The sequence below is a fragment of the Dromaius novaehollandiae genome, chromosome 11 (assembly GCF_036370855.1).
Source record: "Dromaius novaehollandiae isolate bDroNov1 chromosome 11, bDroNov1.hap1, whole genome shotgun sequence".
NCBI lineage: Eukaryota > Metazoa > Chordata > Aves > Casuariiformes > Dromaiidae > Dromaius > Dromaius novaehollandiae.
In genome coordinates this window covers 12,487,921-12,513,558 of record NC_088108.1, presented here as the reverse complement: position 1 = coordinate 12,513,558, position 25,638 = coordinate 12,487,921, and the positions used below count along the sequence as shown (strand labels likewise).

Genomic DNA, 25,638 nt, shown 5'->3' with positions numbered 1-25,638 from the left:
ACTTATTAGAATGAAAGCGAATTTAATTCAGTTAGGGTTAATTCACTTGCAGAGTGAAGTTAGATATTTAACTACCCAAATTATGACAAAACTGTCATTAGCTGAACAGATGTTCTACACTGCTGCCTTACATGAGGCCCAATTCTGTATTCTTTGCATGCTCAGGCTTCTCATTAAGTTGAGCAAAAAATCTTGGGTGTAAAAAAATAGTAAGTGTTCTTGCTTCCGTTGTATTTATAGCAAACTATTCTGTTGCATGCAATCATAGACAACATCTGCTTTAATCTTCTTATAGGAAATCTGATAGTAAAGATTTAGGGTACATTGTGCAATGTAGGTATCCTTAGTTGCAACAAACTCCACAGCCTTTCCACTTAATTTTCTGTTTGTCTCCAAATTCACAGTGAGTTTTTGGAAAGGAGAAGAGATGTTTCAAAACCATTTGTCTGATTAACCCAAAGTCAGTGATCAGAACCTTACATCAAGGTAGGGGCAGATGCAACACCCTGCAAATGGAGGCGGGGAACTGCGGGAGTGGGCTGCAGGATCCAGCCGTTTCCCAGTTACATCTTGCCCCTTCCTGGCTCTGTGGGGTGGATCGGAGCAGCACACACGCTTGCCTTGAGCCAGAGGGATAAGGAGGGGCAGTGGGCGGATGAGCGACTACAGCAAAGAGAAAGCACCCGCTCTGCTGCTGCGGCGTGGCACTGCAGCTTTCCTCCTGCTCTGAGCACCCACAGAGCTGACACAGCGAGTCAGCGGCTCAGCAGCTGCAACTGGCAGGTAGGGCTGAAGAGCCAAAACTATGAAATTAAGCTAGGGATGGCTCATCTGCAGCACTACACCAAGAGAGCAGAAAGAGAGAGCATATTGTCCTCTGCAGTAAATACCTTATTGTGTAAAATACTGAGCAAACTGGACATGCTAAAAAAATCTGATCTTTCTGCTATTTTATATCCCCAAAAGCACCATTGTTTATGCTAAGGTAGCCCTAGGGTCACCAATCATGATAAAGGCTGCAGGCAAATACTACAGAAAGATGATCCTTGTCTCCAAAAAGATATGAAGACTACAACGACAAATAATTTAACTAGGCTGGGGGAAGGTGTTCACTTGCATTACAAACAGTTGCCCAGAAAAAATAAATACATGAAATAAAAACAGGAATGATCTGTATGGAAGTTCTCATTGTTTCTACAGTGACTTTGAGACTGTGATGAAAAGAATTTGTCCCAACAAGATACACACTTCACAAAAAAAGCTGTGGTATCTACAAAATTGGAAGGATTATTCAAAGCCCTTCATTTACAAGCAAAATGTAACCTGAATGTTTTTATATGAGAGAGGCCGGTCTTATCTTTTCTTCATTATCTTCAGGATTAGACATAATTTCTAATTTAAAAAAAAAATCTGTCTAGAACCTTCAAGCATCTGCAGCAAAGCTCCCTACTAACACAGATTCTGACTCATGTTCTCCAGTGAGAGCTGGCATGGGTCTTCTAGAAGAGTAAACCTTCAGTGTTACTTTAAATGTAGAGTTGAATGAACAACATTGCTTTGAAGTGCAAAGTAAGAACATGATAGTTTTCAATATAAAGCCAATTTCCAGTTAAGTTTTTTCAGTGTTTTTTAGTTCAGAAAAGATCTCAATATTTTTTTCCTCCTGGGCACTAGAGAATCATTCTACTTTTGTCTTCACATAACCAGGGTCTACACAGGGCAGAAATACTGGGAACTGCTGGCAGTCTAATTCTGCACAGAGTATTGCTGTAATGGCAGCATATTTTGAAATCTAGACTAGACTACAGATGTGGATACAGAATACAACAGTTAAGATTTTTATTCCTCTTCCTTGGAGGAGACCATTTCAGGTTCTTGATGGGGACAACTGATCAGTTATTTAAGATTAAATCCCTGCAGACCTCATATTTAAGAGTGACTTGTGTTAAGAATCAAGGCATACTTTACCAGGTTCTTCAGGATACAGGAGCAAAAGGAGTTTATACATCAGTTTTACAAGACACCAGCAGGTATTACTATCTTTATTTGACAGAAGTGATTGAAGCACAGAAAGTTTAGGTGACACATACCCCAGATTAACATGACAGCAGAGATGATAACAAATTGCCTGACTCTAACACCCCCAGCTCTACGGATGTCTACCACACTCAAATAAAGTCCTATCACCTCCTTTTGTTTATGCATGACAAAATGGGACCAATTGGAAACTGCCAGAGTACTGGGGTATGCTTTGCTCTGCAGTAAGTGTCCTATTCCTGCAGGGCAGCCTCTGCAATTACTGCTGAAGAGTTGCCTTTGTGCTGACAGTTGATGTTAGCAAGAAGAAAAGTCACTGCTGCCAAAGAAAGAGTAAGGATGCTGTCCTGTGGTAAACACAATGAGCAAAAAAGCCAAGGGAAAAGAGGAAGAATAGCTGCTCGAGAGCACCACTGGAGAAGTTGGCCATCGCTTTTGGATCTGCAGTTCCCCTGGAATTCAGACAAATTATTCACTAGAAAAAATTTAGCTGGCAAGTGTGGGCAATTTTTCTTTAAGATTTACACTGCTTGTGAACATTACTGACACAGAATGTGTTTTTTTTCAATGTAAAATATTGATTTTCAGGTAGACTTGCCTATGTGAAGGCTAAAAAGAAAAAGGTGAGCTACAGACAAACTGTAGGTCTCTCATTTTTTTGATATAAAATATAACAGGCTAAACTTTGATCTTTTTAGGACAAGCTATTCTTCCACTTTTGTCTTACTAAACATTAAATGAGTTTTCTCAACCAACAGAAAAATGGATTTGGAAGAAATGTTCCTGCTTTTAAAAAATTCTCTCTCTGACTCTGAGGCTTGTCAAATACTAGACTCAAATGTAAGCTGCCTGAGAGGTTTGGTCTGCTCAGATTAAATTCATATGCTTCCAGTGGACCTTCTCATACCTTGACTAATCAAAGGGCCTAGATTTGTCACCTGCCTATTCCAACTGCATGATTTTGTGATTTGCAGATGGTAACTGGAATTACCATTCTGGATAGATTTGGGAACAACTATACGAGCTGTTCTAGCCCATCATGTTCTTAACTCCGCACTACTGCTCCATGTAGGTCATTCCTCAAGTTCTCAGCTGAAGAGACCTGTACAGTTTACCATGTGGCACTCAATCACAGATAACTGAGATACAACATGCCGAATGAGTTGCTGACTTTGTATAGTTTCTTCAAAGCTAGAAGGAAAGCTAGGAGATGAATGGAGAACAGACAGGTACTTTTTGAGTCAAGACAAGTAAATCTTTCAAAGAAAACAAGGACACGTGGACAGAGAAACAAAGGTTTCTACAAAAGACATTATTTAATACATTCATACACAGGACTTCTACAGCTGATGATCCCTTTTCTAGTCTTGTATATACCAGTGTCCAAATAACTATGAACACATAGCTATATACATTCAGAGAATGTAATGACCATGCTGTTGAGGCGAAAAACAGTTAGGACTATCGCCAGAGTATGTTTGAAAGTAGCTAGATAATAGAGAAGGGCAGCAGTAAGTTGCAACGAGCTCCAGCAGCAGCTTTGCCAGATCCATGACATTTCCTTTTATTCTAATGTACTGATAAAACCCCATGCTGGAACAGTATAAACATGAAATCATTCTGAGTAATAGTTGCTGAGCTGTTGCATCCTGATCAGAGGCAGCTAGCAAGGCTCTCAGATCTCAGAAGTCTTACATGATAAGAGGGGTGGGGCAGAGAAAGAGTTTCTGTTCATTTATGTTTTCTTCAAGCTGAATGGAGTTCTTCTCCCAGCATGATCTGGTGGAAACTTAATTGCTCTTGACTTGATTACTCCGTTGGTTTTACTATGGGTGGGATCCTCCTATCAGTACAGTCAACAGGAATTTCCACTGTGACAGTAATGTTCTTTATCCTGCTCATTTGAGATAATTTCCTTAACTCAGGGGATGTCCCACTCTTTAATAAACAAAATTAATATTGCTTCTTTTTTTTTTCTAATAGGAGTCCCCCAAAGTAGCTTCTGTCTCATTTATTCCAACTTCTAAGTACTGATATGTTTGCAAAACCAGCATGTAGTAGACAGGCAGGAAAAGCATTTAATTTTCTTGTAATTAAAATCAAGAAAAATTCTAATCCCTTCACTGAAGTAACAGAAAATTGATTCAATTTTTAAATGTTTTTATCATACATTTCTCATATTTATTCTCATAGGAATTTCATTCTTGAAAAACATACCTGATAAATTTCTGTGGGCCCCATCAACAGCAGACATAACCCAGGATTGGTACTGAAGTTTTACCCTCACTATCTTGTCTCTTCTTCAGGACCATCAGCATATGTGACGTGCACCGGACTGGCCAACAAGTTGTGCCACCAACTGCACTCTGTGGAAGTGAAAAACATTTGATAATTGTAGAGCTGTGAGAAAATATTTCTCTATTCCAACACCCTTTTAAGTTCTCTAATAGTACTGCCATTTTAGAGATTAAAATTTTTATAGTTACATGATTAAACCCAAGGTCAAAGATCAGCAGCAAAAGTTAACTCAAATCCCCCCCTAAACTGTTAGATTCAGTGTCTCAGTAGCCATTATATAGTACTTGCTTGCTATTGCCTTCTATAAACTAGTGATTTTTGAGGTGAAAAATTCTGTATCCTAATACAAATTGCAGTTCCCCACAGCCACCTAGGGTTTGTTTGCTTTTTCCTTCTGCTAACATAACTTGCAGGTTCAGTCTGACATTAATAAATTTCTCAAATCCCACAACCTGCTGCTTGCAAGCTCAAAATTCATTTGACCTACAATGGTGAGATTTCAATTGTAGGCCCTCATTAACACTCTTTTGAAGTTCAAAATCACAGCTGTGACCTTATATAGAAAGCAAAGGACAACAGGAGGTTATAATCCAATAGTGCCTGTCTTCAAGATACTACCTTGCAGTAAACACTTTCTGACAAATGCCTGACTACTGAGCACCTGAGAATATTTCCCTCAGAAAACTCCATCCTCCTCCTACAGAAAATTGTTATAACTGTTACGTTAAGTAGCAAGCACAGACAATTTTTGGTATGATGAAGAAAAGTAAGGGACACATCTATTGTGGAATAAAGCCCTCAGGTACCCTCCAACTCTTAAATGGCTTAAGTAATGGTGTGGTGAGATAAAAAAAAAGTCAGATATATGGCAGATCTGATTCTCTCTGATCTTTGTTTTGGAGATATTTGTATTTTCCCTAAGATATACCAGGTTATCACAGGATATTTTTATTAGTTTTTGCATTTCAGCTATACGTTATTATTCCTTACATTAAATCTAGCATGCATTTTTACTCAAAGCATCCGCCTTCATCTATATTCTGTTTATGCTTTGACAAGACTTGGGATATTACTTTCTCTTACTTTTGTGCTTGATTATTAGACTTACAGGACTTCCACAGATATTTATCAGCTAAGCTAAAGTAGCTACTCTGCCTTTTGTTAGGCATCTGCATTACTGTTTTATGTACTGGCTTATAAGTAATAGAATTACTTTAAGACTCCAGAATGATGTTCATTATATTTGATCAGATTTGTTTGCAAATGGAAATATTACATTCAAGCTGCTTGAGAGAAATCATCTCCAGAGATCTTCAGATAGTATATTACTCATGGGGAAGTTTCCTGTAATTATTAATAGTTATACAACTCTTCCAGGTATTCATTTTATCTTTAAGATGACATTTTAAGATCATATCATATTCACGAGTATATTTTCAAGATCATAAATGTAATATCTCCCACTCAAACATATGAATGAATTAACTGTACAGCAGCCTGTTGCCTGTCATATCTGTAATCTGCAGAGTTGCACTTTTAGGAATGACAAACATGTTGCTAGAGATGTTACCAGAAGACCAGGTTCCAGTTTGGTTTAAATTAAATCATGTCTATTCTGATTCCAAACTCATTATAAAATAACAATGAGTAACACTAAAGATAACAAAGCATAATTTAAAACACAGATGTATAAAATATTACCTTTGTTATCATACTTTCATGTAGTATTATCATATACTTCATGAGGCTTCAAAAACCAGGAATCATGTATCTCACAAGCAGTACCGTATAATAGTCCCATGAAACAAATGTGCCAAATGACAGAAGTGCAGTAAAAGAGCAATATCATAAGGATGTTAAAAAATACATAAATATTTGAGATACAGACTGTGTGATTAATGTCTTGCAAGGTTAATATCACTTTGAGTCCAGGTCAGATTCCCACTGAAGTCAAGGGCCATAATTCTGTGACCTTTCATGTTTCCACTGAAATCAACTATCAGTCCAGAGCCAACCATACACCTGACTCAAGCAATAAAAACTGTAGAAGTCTTTCCACTCATTTCAAAAGCTGAGATAGTTCAGGTCCTTATGTATCTTAGAAAACAAAGTATTTACCTACTCTGACCAGCAAAGCAGAATAAAAGCTAATGCTAATACTTTGGCCACTGATCTTTTACTTGCAAAATACTGCTCCAAACCTTGCTTAAAACTTCAGTAGTAAATACAGCGATTTAACATCTATTCAAACTGCTTCTGCAAATAGCTTGCCATATCTCTGATAACTGCTCCTCACTCATGGCTAGGCCAGTCTATGGCTAGGCCAGTCTATCTAAATTAGTCTGTACACTGTAAGATGCTAACCTCTGAACGCTGACATATGACATGCCATTATTTTCATGCCTTACCTCCTAAAATTCTGATTAAAATGTCTTAGTATATAACATTTTTGGCCTCCAGGAACTTTGGTTTCTCCTTCCCCTTCCCCATGGCACCACATTTACTACACAAAAACTCATATCTTAAAAATAATTAAAACATGCAAAACAATGACTAAGCTCCAAATATTTTTATTCGGAATCACTGCTGCCCCTTCTCACAGGAGTTGCAGTTGGCAAGTCCTGCATCTACTCTTCCCATGACTGTATTCCCAACAATGCATCATGGATCCCATGAAGATGAGGGTATAGACACTGCCAGGAAAACATGACGGGTATGGCACTCCGCTTCAGAGGGTCTTTTCTTGTTCATTTAATAAGCCACTTTAATGAGCCTTTTCTCTATTTTTATGTACTTAGATATTATCTCCCAGATTATGTCTTAAGTATATGCTTGTTGCTATTCCTCCTAAAAGCCAGGGCAAAATTCCCCTCAGTTTTAATGATGCAGAATCAGAGCACAGGTATAGACTGTGAAGGAACAAAACTCTACCCAGTATCCCAGGCAGAGCTTCTGGGTGGACCTTATATCCACACAGGATGTAGGATAAGTTAGGAACTTAGAGACAAAGCTGAGCAGAGAAGATAGGGCCCTTTGGTCTTTGCCCACTCTTCTTTTGCAATGTGACTCTCACGGACTCCTGCTACCAGAGCCTTTCACTAAATTCAGTTTCACTGTCAGCAAGAGCTTCCCATTCTTTTCCAATAGCTAGCTGGGAGTATTTTTGGCTGACCTTTTACTCATCCCATTCCCTCCCAACTTCTTTTTCTATTAAAAAGCTCATTTCTACACTTGTAAGTTTAACACATTCGGAGGATGAGTGAGAACAATGTAGACTGCGTTTTGGATTATTAAGACTGACATGTGCTGTGTGACTAAACCTTACTCTCCTACTTATGCAGTTCTAGTTTTTCCTGGGACTTTGTCAGTTAGTTGGAGAACATTTTCTGCATATGCAACACTCCTAACTGATAGCAATTTTTTCAAGGATCGGGCCGCTAGGTAGGAGCACATGAAAGCCCCCAGAATATCATCTCTCTGGAATATCTGCATGAATAGGTTCCCCTCCATCTTCTGCACATGAAGTTTAGCTTACCTCTTCCTTATTAATTACTGATATCACTCCCCAAAATCTCCCTCCCTCAAAAAAGTCAACAACAAAACCAGACTACAGCAAACTGAGTATTTCCTACAGTAGTATTTCCTAGCAATACTACCCTTTTCTTTGTTTCTCTTTCCAGGACAAGGATATCTCATGCTTCATGTCTTCTTCCCAACTAAGCTTTATAATAGCTGCTTCAGAGGAAGTCAAATCAAGTGATCAGTGCTGTTCTGCCTCCACAAGGTAGATCAGAAACATGAATAATCAAAGCTGCTGTTAATGTTTTCACGTGAAGTTACTACTGAGGATTAGCTGTGCCTGAAGTAGGCAGGCAGGGAGATATTCTTTGCTTGTTCATTGGCTTGGAAAATATTAATGAAATTACTTCTCTTTAAATAAGAAAAAAGTTGAGATTTTCTTTGTCTGGGAGCAACCAGCATCATAATGTGTTTTCTGCACTATGTGTAACACCTGGCGGTGCCTCCTTGTAGAACCATAAAAGTGAGCTGCTTGTACAACTTGGAAAGGAGGCAATTTACTGAAATTAGGTAATTCGCCACTTGGGAAAAATGGGTCTGTGCTCTTCTCGGAAAATCCCACAGTAGCTCTACAGAAAGGTAAGGGCACTCTTTGCCTTGAGTTGATCATTAGTCAAACTGCAGACACAGAGTTATTTCATCTGGCGAAAGGTAAGAACAGCCATTCTGGGTCGCACAGCACTCTGCCACTGTTTCCAGTGAGCTGTTTCTGACTGTACCTAGCCTGGATGTTTCAAAGGAAGGCAGCTGACCCCCAGGGGACAACGTAGCCACCGATGTTGAAACAGACTGTCCGTAAGGAAGGATTGTCTCCAGACCAGCAGCAAGAGGATTTTATAGCAGTCAGTGAGGTACCTTGAGCCAAATACCTTCCAAGCGGGAAAGGACTTCTTTTCTTTTTTTCTCTCCTTCCTGACAAAGCTTAGTCTTTTTGTGGAAAAATCCATAGTTTTATGTTTTGGCGGTAGTCTGAGAGCTATTTACAACAGCTTCGTTCCCAGAGATCACCTCCAATCTCAATCTGCTTCTCTTCAAGCTTGGCTGGCTCCCAGCAAAGAAGGGCGAGGTGGCCACGGCATGGCTCGGCAGCCAGGCCACCCCACGGGTGGCCGGGGCACTGTGCGCTTCCAAACCTCTCGGCAGCTTTGCAGGAGCTGTGCTGCTGGATCGTAGCCAGGGACCACACAAGCTGCCAGCATTGTGGGCAAGGAAGCAACGGAGGAGATTTGCCAGGGAGGCCTGAAACCCTCCTGGCTCTCCCAATGAAATCCTGGCCCAGTTTTGCAATATAGCTCCGGTTTTCTATTACTGACCTTGCCAGCACGTCCTGTTATCTGACCCGAACGTTTCTAGCACTTCTCAGTTCACTTTTGGACTCTCGTTTTAAATAACATCACTGAATATCATGCTTTCTTTGACCAGGAATCTGGTCTCATTTTGGTTATGAAAAGCCCAGCTCCCTTCTGCAAATGCTCTTCTTCCTGCCTACTTCACTTTAAATATAAGACTAGAATCAAGCCTTAGGATGTTACTGAAGCATCTCTTTTCAGCACTCCATTTCATTTCATAATACTTATATTTTTCTGACTTAATGGTAACAGCAGGTACTACAACTGCATCATCATCTCAAGAAACAAAAATCTGTGAAGTTTTAATTTATGAGTTAGCCAGCACTCATACACGATTGCTAAGGAGGCAAAGCCAACATCAACTTTCAAGGTCATCACTTGTTCCGTGATCAGCTGCGGCTCCTGCGCCAGCCTCCTGGCCGGACTGCAAGGCAGACTGAACACGGGTCGAGAGCCCTGGACTACATAAACTTCACTCATGTAAGGCGGCTTTCAAGTATTATCAGCTTAGTATCCCCAAACTTTAATTTGATTTGCAATGGAAAAATGCATTCTTACATGGATGCTTTGCATGAATTGTAATCAATTTTGCTTAATACTACATTGTGTGTTGCCGGCATGCAGAAGACCAAAATGACACTCATTACACAGTATTAGACAGAAATATTTTCATGTTTAAGTAAAAATAATCTGATTGCAAAATGTCTGATGTGTAGAGCACCTAATATACATAGCCCAAAAATGGAATGCGCTCAAAATTAATACATTTATCTTCATCTGTCCTACCTTTGCATTAATTATAGTGCCTTTTGCACCCCAATATGATTTTAAACTGTAAATATGGATGGTAATACTGATGTATACTGTATCCTGTGGCATACTGTTTGACTTTTCAGTGACAGCATGAATGACCACCCATTGCAAGATTTAAAAATCTTAACTATTTCATAACTTAAGTGTTTTCAGCTTTTACCTGCAGATCACTTTGAGGCTTGGAGGGTGCAACAGGTATACACATACCAATAATAGCAGCTCTCTAACAAGTAAGCAAAATGAATATGATTTATTCGCCTTAAGGCTACAGCAGAACCTAAACACTTGCACTTAGAGCACAACGATCTGGTCTGAATTTTAGGAACTCCAATTTTAACCTTGCTATGCTTCCTATGAAACTTTGCCTGAGACTTAAACAATCCCAGGAGTTTACTTCTTTCTCCTCTCAGGCATTACGTATTCTTGAATGCCTCACTACCTCATCAGGCTAGATTTACCTTTATAGTCTACTGGGACTGACAGCCCAGAGCACCTTAAGCTCTCAGTCTTTAGAGTAAACAATCTCCAGTTATAACAGGGGGCAAAAAAAATTACAGTCTCGAAGATTAGTCAGCTTAACTTGACAGTTCCCAGAGGAACTGTTTTCCACAGAAACCTCATATTCTACGAGTCTGGTGTCTTAATAAGTCTTTTGATATTTGACCTCCTTCTTTAGAAAGAAATGATGTGTAGCACACAAAGGCAACCAGATGAGGTTCTGCTCAGTCTCGTTCTTTGTAAAGTTTTCAAAGCATCTGGGTCTGGCAAACTCCATTCCAAAATATTTAAAGAGCTGACACTGCTACCTTTAAACTTTTGCGAAGGGTGAACACAGTACAAAGAAAAAAATAAATGGCTAAATGGGTGTATCTATAAAATAAGTAAAGATTATGAAGCACCAGAACAGATCTCTTGAGGAGACTATGTAGTCTCCAGTTTGGAGTTTTTCAGGAGTAGGTTTCTGATCCCTACTAATACATGGACTTCTATTGAGACTTTCAAAAGTCAAGGCGTACACAGTGGCACGCGCCCATTTAGATTCTCTGATGTCTAATAAATAAGGCATGCTCTAACATTGCAGTACTTCTCTCAGTGACAATGTCTAGACCGTAGACAAATGGACTATCACATTGCTCAATTAAAATACAAGTCACCCCTTCTAGTCATCTATTTTCACATGCTGTGTAGATATTTAATATCTTTAAGAGCATTTAACGGCTTAAGTTCACTTGAAGTCTGCCAATAGGTCAAACAGCAATTAGGATACAGATGGGCACATACACACTGAGAGGAATCAGATACACTTCATTTCATTATGGAAACAAGCTAAAGCCATAAGTTTCCCATGCTAGGGAAAGGAAACAAGACCTGAACATATACCCAGCCACTTCTGCCTCACACTGGCAGTTTGAAGCAATAGCCACAGACGCTCCTTCACGCTCACAAAGGCTTGATACATCAGAAATACAGATCAACTCCGTTCCCTCACTCCTTTCCAAAACAAACTTGCTTCCTCTGCTTAGCATTACTTTTATACTTCAGCATTACTTTTATATTTCCTTAGTATCTTTTTAAAAGATTGAACCATTTTCTGTTCTAAATCAGGAAAAAAAAATTCAGCACAGATTGCCAAAAAAGTCTTTCGATTTGGGGTCAGGGGAACTTTTATTATGTTCCACATACAAAGGAACAGTATTTTGATGTTTTCTGTAATTAGAAATGTTTCTGGCTAACAAAGTCAAGATCTGGATCAAAGTTAATTCCAAAATATTCGTCACAGCTGGAGAAAATAACAAAAGCAAATGCATTCACTCCTAGTGCCTCATTTGCGCTCATCTCAAATAGCTATAAAACGTACAGACCATATGGATTGCATGGTTTCACACCACACCAACCTCTCTTCTGCTTCACAATCTACAAGAGCGAAGATGACAAAGAATCAGGCACCCAAAACAGTATGCAGCCCTGTGCGCAATCTGCTGGAAATGATGAATGATTTCACACATGCTCCAACTCTTTTTGAAGTGTGGAAGGGGTAGAGAGTAGTAAAGGAGTCCCTGGGAGGCAGGCGGCCCAGGAGCACTAACATGGCTTTATCCCTGCTGTGCCAGGACACGATCCTCACCTGGGTGAGATGGAGGAAGGCTGAGCCTGCTCTCCAAACCATGGTGACATTGCAAAGAACAGCAGCCCGGAGCTACCCAGGGAAACCACAGCGACTCGGACAGGCCTCCTCGGTCCTATTCACACAGCTCAGTCTCATTTAATGCTCTCTCACAGGCTTCAAGTGATCTGCAATATCTGAGCCTGTTAGGCATCTCCTGTAAAAATCTTATCAGATTTTGATTTAACTTACTTCTAAAATAGTTAAATGTTCTGCCTTCTTTTCCTAGCACATCTGCTTTTGTGATGCTTTTCACGGCCCATAGGGTGTTGTAACAGTAATGGATAGTTACATGTGTGCGGTTTGTCAGCCACTAATACCAAATGACATTTACAGCAATGATGACACATAGTTGTCTCTGCTCCCCTTCTGCACAACTTACAGCAGCCTCTTTTCAGAAAGCTAACAAAAAAAACAGTAGCAAAAAGGAAAGCTGTAGCACGCAAAATCCAGTTCACAGGTTCAGCTGATCAACACATTGTACCCATAAGGATGACTTTTTTCCCCTTAAAAAGCAGAATAAGAAAATTCAGTGTAATAGACAGAAAGCAATGAATGCAATTGTGTCAGGACTGTTGGAAAACACTTGATACAGCTTGCCACAAAATGTTACTTGAAAATATAAATCCAGGATGACTTGTCTTGAATGCACCCTAAATCAGGGATGTAAACAGTGTGTGGTAATAGCAGTACAGCAAGCTGGTGAGGGATTCAGAAGGAGAAACAGTAACACACAGGATACTACTGAGATCTATTTGGTCACTTACTATCTTCATTAGATACGTGACAGAATAGAGAATTTTGCATTTATTTCTCCTATAGACCAAACTGCAATTTATCTCTTCAGAAAAATTCAGAGCAAAAAGGATACAAAAGGAGCTGGTCAGGAAAGAAATAAGGATGAGAAATGGAATTAGATTCAGCTTGGGAACATGCGAAATAGGAGCTGGGGGAAGACTCTGCTGCTAAGCTCACCCTCCCGGCACCCCTTGTGCTCTCAGGCAATTCCACCTACTCCCGCTACCGGAAGAGCCAAGGGCCTCACATTTTGATTTATTTACATCGTTTCTGCTCTTGTGAGGCAAATGACTAAATATTATTTTACAGGTGGAAAAGGAGGCAAAAAGTACTACATTTACTTAGATACAGATGTTCCTGAATATCAAAACAGTGTGTGTTAAATCCTTCTCCACCAGCTGTCCCGTAGCTCGCAGAGCCACAGCAGGGCCTGGCTCTGGTTCCTGGAGCCCCGTGGAGCACGCTAACCACACACACCTCACATCCGCTCTTGTGGCCACGTAGGCCCCTTTCAAGCGACGGCCCATGTAGCTTCCCACGGTAACAACACACAGACACAACCCAAGTCCACGGGCGGTGGGGGTGAGAAGCGCTGCAACGTTATCAAGCCTCCCTATTCTGAGTTGTCTGAATATGGACCAGAGGGTTCGATTTTAAGACTCAGTTTCAAATGATGGGGAGTTACAGGCCTAGTTTCCCTAGGCGCTGAGTAAAGCAACTCCAGAATTCATCACCAGAAGGATCTCCTATAGAAACAGCTTTTCACACAACAGAATCTTCCAGGAAGATTTTAGTTTTGCCTGAAATATTTCATTCTCTATTCAGAAATTCTTAATGGTATCTAATCCTTTTCTTCTGCAGGCAAAAAGGAAGATTAGCACACATTTGACAGGCAGGCAAACAGCAAGTTGAGAATTTTTTTTTTCTTTACTGGAAATCCCTTCCCATAAAATCCAATAAAATATATATTTTTTATAATCTCAAATTCGAGGTGATCTTTTATCCCACCCTTCATTCTTTTCATTTTGCTCTATTTCCATTTCAAGATACTTAGCGTTACTGAGAAGAGAACCCCACATCTGTGTACAGGCACGAGAAGGTCGTGGACACCAAGAAGAGAATGAAAGGTTGGTAAACAGATGCAAGAGCATGATATAAGGTCATGACAGTACTACACAAATAAAAACCAAGTCAGGTGCCACGGTGGCAAAAATAATTTTAAACACAAGTACACTGACAGCACAGGTATCAATATCAGGTATTTAAAATCAGACTGACAATAACTAAGAGAACAATTTTATGCTGACATGGGATTAATTATGTTTAAAGTGTATGCATACCAGGGTAGCATCACTATAAGGTTTCCCCTCAGTTTGCACAGGCAATGATAGTTGTGTCTCTGCAGGGGCATGTTGGTGCACAAATAATTTTTTGAACATTCTGGCTGAAAGCCTGACAGAAAGATACAGGCTTTGAAAATATTAAGTTCCTACCAATATCACAAAAAGAGGTGCTAGGAAACAGAAACGGACTCAAATTCGTACCTCCGTTAAGGGAAAGTCTGCAACCTGATCTCAGCTAGAGTACCAAGCCCTAGAGACTCTACATGAAAGAGAACTATTATGAATACCCCAAATGAAAGAAAAGCTGCCAAGTTTCCAAATTATTAGATATGAGACAATCCAACGAGGAGACACAAAGCTGCAGGGAATGAGGCCCTGTGTTGCTGCTCACAAAGGTCTTCTCACACACAAAAAGTGATCACACTGGGCTGTGTCTGCCACGCGAGTGGCACTTCAAAAGCAGGTACTGAAGCCTTCTGAGAAGAGGAAACACGAAGACTAGAGCATAGCAGCATTTAAAATTTTTATACAGGACTTTGAAATTCCCACTTTAACATCCTTTGAGGTAGCAATTAACTTGCTTTTACAGTACTTTTGTTCTGGTAAAAGTCCATACTTTTTCTTTGTATTAGTCTGCCTGGTTGCACAATATTTGCTAGAAAAAAAACACAACAAATGTTGACTCTGTTCACCATTACCAATAATCCATATCAATCTTGCATGGTTTAAACCATAAAAAATGGGCCATTTCCCATAGATTCCAGTATTATTTCTATGGGAAAAAATGTTGCTTTCCAAAGCTTCCTCCGTTATGCTGATTTCACTTAGAAAGGAGTACCCCTAAAATTTGCTAAATACGCAAAACAAGGTAAACAGCTGGACAGATGTTCTAGCCCTATTTTTAGAGCAATTTACCCACTTTTTGCAGATAGTCTCTGTCTGAGTGCTGGTGCTAGAGGACAGAGCTCCACAAGTCGCCACACAGCCATCACAGCTGACAGCAGCTGGGCAACTCTTATGGAAGTTAAAATCTTGGGAGAGACACTGTGGATGAAATGGCAAGCATGAGTCCGCATCCTATAAAGAGAGGCAAACGCAATGTCCAGTTGGCTTGCTTACTCAGACATTTCTCAAGTGCTAGTATTCCCTTAAAAAGTACTGACTAAAGGTGTACGAGAGTATGAAATTTTAATGTCAAAGCTAGACAGGAAAACGGAGCGGAATTAATGTATATATATAAAAACTTTGCAGTCTTATATATGTAACATAAAGGAAACAGATCTCTTTTTGTGTTCAAGATTACAGGAACATCCAAGAGCACATGATCACCAAGTTCCTCACCAATATTTCATACAAATGGTATTTCTGATGTATCCAAACATTCCTTGGGAAGTCCAACCAGGTATGTCTGGGATGTAGCCTTTACTGAGAAAACACTGCAGACTGGAATTCGAAAAGACTGGGGATTTTTTAACTGAGTGATGACTAGGTTCCCAGTCCTGAAAGTCCTTCACAGAGTATTTGTAAGTTGGAAGTGTAGCAGTGAATGCACTGTCTTCTCTTGAACAGTTCACAAAGGTGATAGGGGACATACCTTTGTTCTGTGCTAAGGACAAAATTATTTGTACAGCTCATTCCTCAGGTTTATCCAGAGCCATAAGATTTATTTATGAACTCTGTGTCATATCAGCAACTCTCTAGCAAGCCTTCATTCTATTTTAGGTATTTCAAGCCTTCTGGTGATGCTGTTAAACGATGAAGTATATTTACCCCACCGTAATCCAGGCAGAATTCAGATGAGAATGAGCAAACACTGACCTACTTCAAGTATCACCTTCAAATTCTACAAGAAACTAGAACGCAGGTATTACCACCATTTATAAGGGATGGATGAAAGGCTCTATTAAAAATGTATAAGAAAAAATAGTTAAATAATCATGAAGGTCATAAATCTTTTTTCTTTTTTCCAAAATTACAGTTGCAAGCAAAAACAGTCGTCTTGTTTTATACAGACCAAAGCAGCAGCTTACCATCAGCAAATAACAGCAGACTGAACTAATGGAATAAAACAGCTTAACAGGCTGTGCCATGCTGATCTCTTGCAGCATGTTAAGTGACTTGAATTCTTGCCTCTTCATTTGGCTTCTGTTTTTAATTTTGAATAAAACACATTTGCAAACATCTTGTTCCTGAGGTACACTTTACCATATCGGGAACATGATATGGTTAAAAATCTGACCTGCCTCTTCAAGACACAGGCAAGAACATGCTTCTGCATTGTACTTTGCTCTGTCACCCCTCCCACTACTGAAGCCCAGCCATTCCCTAATTTATATAACAATAACATAAATGATCATTCATTATTTAAGTCTACAATTTCTACATCCCTAACTACTGTAAACTAGCTGATAATGCTGATTTACAGTTGATTATATTGGAGTGTTCAATTTTTCATTATAGAGATGCAAGGGAAAAAGAATCAAAGGGAAAGAGGTTGCGCAAAGCTTTAGAAAAATGCACACACAACAAAATGCTTCTCCTCAGGAATCACCCAGCTTGCAGTATAAAAAATCCATTTATATCATCTACTTTCTGATGAAAGATAAGTCAGAAAATGGAAACACGGTACAAACTGTATAGAAAAAGCCTTATGCTGCCAGTCTGCACTTTGCTTACAGACGCCCAAGACCTGGTGTAAACACAGAAGTGCAGCAATTTAAGAAAACATTCCTAAAATAGGACTGTTTTGTTTTTTGGTTTTTTTTTTTTTTTTTTTTTTTGAGTGGATAAAGGATAAAGGAATCTGTCCAAAAAACATTTGTTTTGGAACAAAGTGCAGGATAAATGAAGAAATTTGCTTGCAGACAGGATGTAGGCAGGTGTACAAAATATTTTTTACAGATAAAATTAATCAGAATGCAGGGATAAACCAGAAATTTCCATTAGAGACCCTCTCCAATGAAGTTACAAATCATATAGTATACCCGACTGCAGAGGTGATAGCTGGAGGCAGTCCTTTGCTTGCTAAATATAATGAAAGACACGTATGAGCAAATGTTAAGTGCTTTAAGCTGTAGCTGCTTAACTACTTACTCTACGGTAGGAACCTTTCAAGAATACTATTAGGTTACAGCAGGAATCCTACACATACACAGGCAATGACTTAGATATTTAGAACTGCTTTCTCAAGGGCGCAGCTTGCACAGTTGATCAATAAGACATATTTCTATCTATGAACCCCTTATTCATATTCATGCTACAGCACTGTGGCACTTAGGAATATGTTACAATTTATACGGTCATTCTTACTGCCAAATTTTTATAAATAAATACATGAATATCTGGGATGCACATTTTGTTACCAGCATGGGAGCAATGCCCTTCTGAAAAAATCTCACCCTGGTAGCAAACTTGTCTGCAGCAGGGACCTTCTGAGACCCTACAGAAATTTGGAATTAAGGATCCAAAACGCGAGGGTGAAACAAAAATGTAATGCAATCAATTTTGGTGCTGGATGACATGGAGATGACATTGCACCTGCAATGCTGCTGAAACTCTAAGAAGACCAAAGGGAATATAAAAGGAGCATGAGAGGCAATGATGGGAGAAATACTGAAAATGTCTCCTTTTTCCACCTCTTCTCAAATCAAAAAATACTGAACCTGAATTCAGTTGTACATCTGTGGCTTCCTTCTCCCCCAGAAAGAAAGAAATAAAAGAAATGCTGAAACTCTTGCAAACAGCTCATTTTCTGAAATTATCCTTGGAGATATTTAGATGATTGTACCTGCTGAAACAACTACTCGTGCCCTGGATGCCAGTGGCAAAGTGAATGGTTGTACTGAAAAAATATTGAAAGACGAACAGCCAGTTTTTAGGCAGCCAGACTTCAGTGAAGAAACGCTGTGGACAGACGTCTCCCAGTGCCTCACTGGTTCTGAACAGAGGAAAGTCTCAGAATTACACTTTCATCTCCTCATGGGAAGGAAACGACGTTCTCCTTGTGCTACAAAATTAAACGGCGCAGAGCCATCTCCAGATAAACCCCTCCAACACCGGCGGCGGCAGCTGCCCTCCCGAACGCGGATGCCAGTGACCCCCGAGGCGCACGTCCTGGGGGACGGCGGAGCCACTGCCAGGGTGGGCGTGCAGAAATGTCCACTCAGCCAGGCTTCCAGGCTTCGCAGGCCTTGACTGGGCCTCCATGCCATCGAACGAGCATTCTTTCAAAAGAGGGAGTCAGGACACTCCAAACTATCCCTTGTTGGGTTTCCAAGGCCTGGCAACAGCCACACACGCTCGGCCAGCGCTGGCTCCACAAAGCACCCTGTCCTGGGCCACGCCGACCCGCTGGGGCTGGGCTGGCAGCAGCACCCTGAGCCCACGGCCGAACGCCCCCTCCCTGCACCAGACCCTCCCCAGTACAGCCCCCCGAAACCCCCCCACTTTGCCCCAAACCGCTGGGAGGCAGCAAGCAGCCGAGCACCCGACCCTCGGGGAGGCAGGGAGCGAGGGAGGGCGAGCAAGCCGGGCAATATCCCCTCCCGCCGGCACAGCTGCCCAAAGATGCAGTCACGGTTTTAACAAACCAGGGGGACCAAACTTGTTCTTAGCCTATTTTCAGACAATTATGCATGCTAATAGCATTGCATTTTCTGTTACTCATCCGTCACTGCTACACACAGCGATAGCGATAGGCGCTAGATTGAGCGCACAACAGACGACACTAGCAACCAGAAGGGAAATAGCATGCCTGGTTCCAGCTCAGACAGACACTCGGACAAATTTATTTCAGCCACGGAAGTTAATACATGTGCTGGAAGTATGACCAGCTCATTCCTCTGTTGTAACCCTAACAAAGAACCTGCCTGATCATTCATTTTATGTTGCAATTTAAAACGACAAACAAGTGGCAAAGCTCTTTTCATCAAGAAGCTAATAATATCTCGGAAAAGCAGTCAGGCACTTTTTTTCTTTTTCTTTTGAGATAATGGTAAGCATGTACTACATACAGTGGAATTTATCCATTACTTCTGCATCTTGTTTGGAACATATTACAGCGTGGGAACACGCAAACTAAAGCTAGACGCTTCTGTTAGCATACTGAATTGCAAATATTAAGGATTCTAACAGAGACTGCAATTGTACCAGCTAAACCAAAACCTCAGCGGCTACCTTGCTTGAATGAAACGATGTCTACATGGGGAAGTTCCTTCATTTCCAGTAGACTTCCAGCAGAGTAGATGACAGCAGTGAAGCAGTAAGGGAACCACATTCTTGGATGAGAAACTCATACCTTTTTTTTTCTTTTTTTTTTCTTTTTCTTTTTTTTTTTTTTTGGAAGGTAATTAGGGTAGTTTGCTCAACTATTAAATTAATTAATTAAAAAAACCCACAATGATGATCATCTATAGCTGTCTGGTAAAACAGGCTCCTCTCCAGTACAATACTTATTGCCACCATCCTTATTAAAAGCAGTATTTACGAAAGAATAGCTGCCTTTCAGGAATTTCAATGAACTGTTTTCTAGGGGCAAAACACTATCCGTGTACATGCTGGCCACAGATACACCCAGACAAGTTTGCATCAAGTTGAGATGCAGAAACACTAGTGCATTGCAGAAACACCTGAATGCATGAGCCCAGGGCAGCACAGCACTAAAAGCAGCTCTTTGATTTTTGGAACCCCACTAGCTTGTGCGGTGCCATGGAGCTGCGCCAAGTCGGGCTGGTCCTTAGGCCAGGATTCCTGTGCAGGACTCCTGAAAGTGGGACGCATGTGAAGCTTCCTGAGCACTAATCTGAGTACCCACAGAAAGTGCATAAGCAGGCAAAAAGAAGAATGTACCTGTTTTTTTTTTAAGAGACAAAAAGCAGGAGTGTACTTCTGGAAATGGAGAATAGAGTGTTTCATCCTATGAGATATAGCAGCTGTACATTCCTAGAATTGAAATTACATGCACTGTTACATTTAATTAAACCTTAGGTTCAGATTCCACGTTCACTATAATGTCCTTATAGTATGAGAAATGCAGACAGCATGCTACGCATTGGAACGAAGAGAAGGAAACCAGCAGTGGAGGCATACTGGAGTCTTACAATCACCGGTCTGAAAGAATATTGCAGGCAATATTATTCTGCTCAGGAAGAGCTTTCCCCCAGCAACATTTGCTGCTCACATTGAGAAAGACAGATCATAACTAGCAGTTCTCACTACCAAAGCTTTTGCTTGGTAACAGTCCAAATGTAAACTTTAGGAATGTTAAAACGTTGATCTTAAAATAGCAATTCACTCCTGGAACTGGAACTTGGTAAAGGAAATTGTGCCAAAAAGCTTACATTTGAGGTCTATGATGATTCATACAGCTGAAGATTTGGCCACCGGTTGCAGAAGTAGTATACCAGACAATGCATAAAGGATGATAAATACAGACAGAAGGATAAACTGGGCATAAAAGCTGGAAAATCACCAAGCAATTGCTTAGACAACAGAACATACCACCATTGCCACTTGTAACAATTCCTACACAGCACTTTGTGCAGGAAGTTGAGATTTTTTTACATAATCAATATATAATGACAGATAAAGAGCAGCTAGCTTGAAAGTCTAGCATAGGTAGCCAAGCAACATCTGCTCCATACAAATTATCACGGAGCTGGACAGAGGAAAATGAAACAAGGCCAGATTAAAAAGCCTCTGATCCATGCAAAATCTTTACAGGTTGGACAATAAATCCCTCTGGCTGCCCATGTAATTGGGTAGCAGCAAGGAAGACAGAATACCAGCGGTTTGGTACTGCCCTCCTTCAGATATGACCAGCAGCTCAGCATTTGTTGGACACAGTGGCATGTGCAAATGCTTCCCACTCCTTCCTCCAGCAGGCAGCTCCAGCAGAGATTTGGCACTGGACAGGGAGGCATAGGGAACACAGCAGGTTTTGTTCCTCTGCACAGCTAACAGACAGATTTCAACTGCATGAGTCCTGTAGTTCATCCCAGGATTTGCCCAAAGTAATTTTTTCCCTCTGAATGTGCATGTTCACAAACATACAGAATTTTCATCCCTTTGTGCTCCTCCCGTACACCACAGAAAGAAAATAAATCATATTGCTGTACTGTACAATAGCCAAAGCTACTGAAAACAGCCCCCAGATAAACGGAAAAAGTAACAAAGCAAATAATTTAAGAATTAGAAAGCTGTATTGATTCTAGACCATAAGCCTTCTATTTGCTATAGAATTAATTGCTGTTGTTGATTCATAACTGCAACGAATCTAATCATTACATACTACTTGTAAATATTTGCTTGAGAATGGGCTGATACAAAGCTAGTCTGGGAGAAAAATATTCCAGTCTCAAGTCTGGGCTCTGATTCTCGGTCAGGATGGCAGATAAGGTTACGGGCCCAGACGTAACTCCGACCTCGCTGTCCGGAGAGCCGAGCTGCTCGAGAACCGCAGGGTGCTGTAAGGTAAACCGGTGCCTCCTTGGAAACGCCAGGCCGTAGAGCAGCTCCTTCAGGAGCATCTTCACCGTTTCGGCAGGGAGGGCGAGGGCAGCCTGCAAGGGGCAGAAGCCTGGCGAGCCACCCCAAAACATTGCTGCAGGCGAGAGCCACAGAGCAGGGTGGGGGGAAGCGGCGCGCGCCGGCGACGAGCGCTTGCAGCGGGACGCGAGGCGGCACGCGGGCGGGCGCGGAAGCGGGTCAGCTGCTACAGCGGTCTGAAGGCCGCGGCAAGCTGCGCCGAGAGCAGCTCGCACCGGGTCGCCTGCAGCACGCTCCATGCCAGCTGCTCCACCGCAGCAGCAACCTTCGCAGTTAGTGCCCGCCTGGGAAGGCAGGGCAGAGCCGCCAGAGAGCTGTAAATTCACATCCTAACTGATGGCACAGTAACCTTCACACGGACGTAACCCCCAAGTGTCCAACTGCCCCAGCCTGATTTAACAGCTAGAGCCCTGAACTAGGAAAAGCAGCTCCAGTTCCTCAGTCTGGGGTACTTTACTTTCCAATTTTCTCCCAACCTTTTGACTAAATTCCTTGGGGCAGAGAGTGCTGAAACACTGAGAGTCTGATCGTGGGAGGATTTTGTAAGTGCTACTGCAAGAATAGTAAGAGTGAAAGCAGTACTGGCAATACAAAAATAAGAAAAACTCCAATCACCATGATTTCCAATTTAAACCCACCTAAATAGGGTAAGACAACTATTTCAAGGATTTTAGTCAAAATATAGCACTCTCTAAATATGTGCTGTCTCCACTTCACAAGCCAACTGAACGTTTCCCTTTGTTTGCAACCTCAAGCACTCTTCTCCAGAAATACCAAGGTGCAATGGAAACCTCCATAAACCAACAATAAATTTGCTAGCTTGCTAGAACACATCTGAAGAAGTGTCATACAACCAAACTCAGAAATGCAGGGTAAAAAAATTACACCAGACAAAATTCTTAATTCCAATGCCCTTGGCAGGCTTGGGTATCTGCAAGGCATCACCAGCGTACCTATGCTAGGGTAGTGCTGGGGCTGCACTGACGTGAAAAAGACTCAGGGCACATATGGGATGCTGCAGAGCCAGATCTAGCAGCAATTTCTGTGCATAGGTGATATCACTGTTTGAAACTACTGTTATTACTTCACTTGTCAGTATTAACACAGATACTTTTACACATGCACAGTGATGAAACTATGGGTCTGCACATTGCCTTAATACAAAACGCACAATGCCAATGATTGTAAGCAATCTTCTGCTTCATCTTTCTTTCCATATTTGAATACAGATGGGGCAATTGTTATCTTATTTATCATTTACATTGCATTAGTGCCCTGAGATCACAATCCATATCCTTGTCTGCTAGAGCAAGTGTTATTTGTGAACATGTCCTTAGTGGAACATTCTTTCACAGGCTTTTATAACAACATATTTAATGTGAAGCTAAAAGACAGCTGAGAACGGCTGGGACCTTGGTTATTGAACCTGCTGCCTCCTGTGCTCCCCAGTAGCATCTCATTCTCCTCCGTGCTCGCCACCTGTCAATAATTGTCTGATCTCTCTCATTTCACGAACACATTTTAAATCTCCTTGGGGCAAGGACTCTGTTTTAGTCGTTTATATAGCTCAACACAATCTCTCCATGACCAGAGCACCTCAACGCTATAGAAGTGGGAACAATGAGGCCAAACGCAGTATGATCACAAGGAGTATGCAGATGAACACTAGTTAACAGCCTAGCCCATGGCTAAGCCCAGGGTTCAAGGCAGTCTTGGTATACTTGCTCATTAAGCTACAGAGTTTTTAAGTCACAAGACTATATCTCTAGAGGGGAGAGTTAACTAGTCTTGCATGGGAGCCAACGCTTAGGATATATACCAATAATTGTGCAGCCAGTGCAATACAGCAGTGGAAGAGCCAGGGATTAAATCACAGGCAAAAAATAGTGTTGAATGATAAAGGTAACAGTAACTACTAGATGTTTGCAGTAAATCAAAATCATAAGAAACATACCATTTGTTGGTTAGGTGCCCTTAAAAAATGTTAGTTAAAAAAATAAGACTTAGATCTGATAAGAGGAAGGACTAATCTAATCATCCTCCACAGCAGTCACTGATCAGTCTCTGAAATAAGAGAAAACAGGATTTTTCTACATTTATGAAATGAAAGCAGATATGTCTCAGCGGTATCTTATGCTGGTTGAAAAAATGCAACAGAAACATTTCATAGGATCATGTCCATTTTGATGGCAAAGTGTCGAAACGTGTTGACAGTTTCATTTTAATTAGTATAAGGCATTTCCTTTCAAAACATTGACATTTACGTTTTATCTCAACTGGGCAGTATGTCAGAAAAACAATTCATTGTATAAAAATTGATTTTTTCAGTATCTTCATTTTGTGAAAAATTCAATTGCACAATCGAATTAAATATAAAATCAACTTTCCAAGTTTCAGAATATCCTCCTATTTAGTATCTCAACTTGAAAGTTTTTGAGATGCAGGCTCTGATTCTGCATGTTTGCTCACATAGACATACAGCTCCTTATATGACTCAGCTTCAGGATCAGGGCTTTTGAGGTTTGCATAAATTCAGGTTGTCAGATAACCTGGAACAATTGAAACTAATGAAAATATCCATTGAAAACCACATAAAGCACAAGTGATTTCACAGCAAATATTGTTTTAAATTAGCATGGATTAAACAGGAAAAGAAAGTATTAGCTACACTTTTATTTCATGCTAAAACCATTTTCCTTCTGAATACAGGGTATTTAGAGTATATCTTTATTTAGGATATATTAAGCACCTACTTATACAAAATATTTTTGACAAAGATGTCCAACGCATACAGGGAGAGTACATACAGGGAGAGAAAGGAATAGAGAAGCCTTTGTACGGTGATAGCTATTATTCAACGATGCTAAAATAAAGAGGTAATTACTTTTAGAATGGAAGTCAAGTTCCCGTTATGCTTCAAAAGAGAGGGCAGGCAGGTGAAGTGCTTTTGACAATATTTTTTCCCATGCTTTGAGCACATGCTGCTACCAGTCTAATGAGGTGCCTTTCTAGTATCAGCTGTAGGTCAGAAAAATCTGTGATAAAAGTAATGATTCTCTTTTTGAAAATCTATAGGTCAGAGAGGAGGCACAACATGACTATACAAGTTAGTTCTATACTGGTAATTTGGGCTGTTTTCCTCCCTCTCCCACTCCAGAGTGTTACATTGTCAGTCTCTTCACACATCATCTATGACAGTAATTTGCTTGCCTGCTAGCTGATGAAAAGCTTTCTGTTATAGAGATGTATTTAATAACCCATCTATCTCTGCCCCTCAAGCCCCTTCGGCCTACTAGTGGCAACTGCAATGTATTTATTATGCTAAAACAGGTGGTGCTTCAGACCCTCAAAAGCTGAGGGCTGTTGTTGCCCTCACACTCACTGGAAACCAGAGCTGACAATATCCTAACGTGCAGGTAGGGCTCCCGTCACACAAACGGCTCTGCCCACAGCAAGACAACAACCGTGTCACACACCTCCTGGTCTCATTCTGGCACCCACCTCTGCACAGCCTAGCATTTCTCACCTTCTTCCAGTGAGATGAATTGAGAGAAAATGCCCTTTTAAGCTGAAAGGTCTCATATTTCCCTTTCAGAGAAAATTAAAAAAGCATTTGAAGTCTCAAGGATTTTTATGGGTCAGGAAAACCATTTTGCACCAAGCCATCCTCTCAACTGTCTTGGAAAGTCTCAACTTATCAGCTGAAAAGCCA

At 40.8% G+C, this 25,638-nt stretch overlaps 1 long non-coding RNA gene across 1 annotated transcript in view; it reads right to left on the bottom strand.

Annotated features, from left to right (window-relative positions):
• Positions 1-4,260: 4,260 nt before the first annotated feature.
• The window catches only part of LOC135329504 (uncharacterized), a 149,504-nt gene continuing 128,126 nt past the window's right edge, over positions 4,261-25,638 (bottom strand). The window contains exon 3 of the long non-coding RNA XR_010390939.1: positions 4,261-4,403. This is a non-coding gene — a long non-coding RNA (uncharacterized LOC135329504). The remainder of the gene's footprint in view (positions 4,404-25,638) is intronic.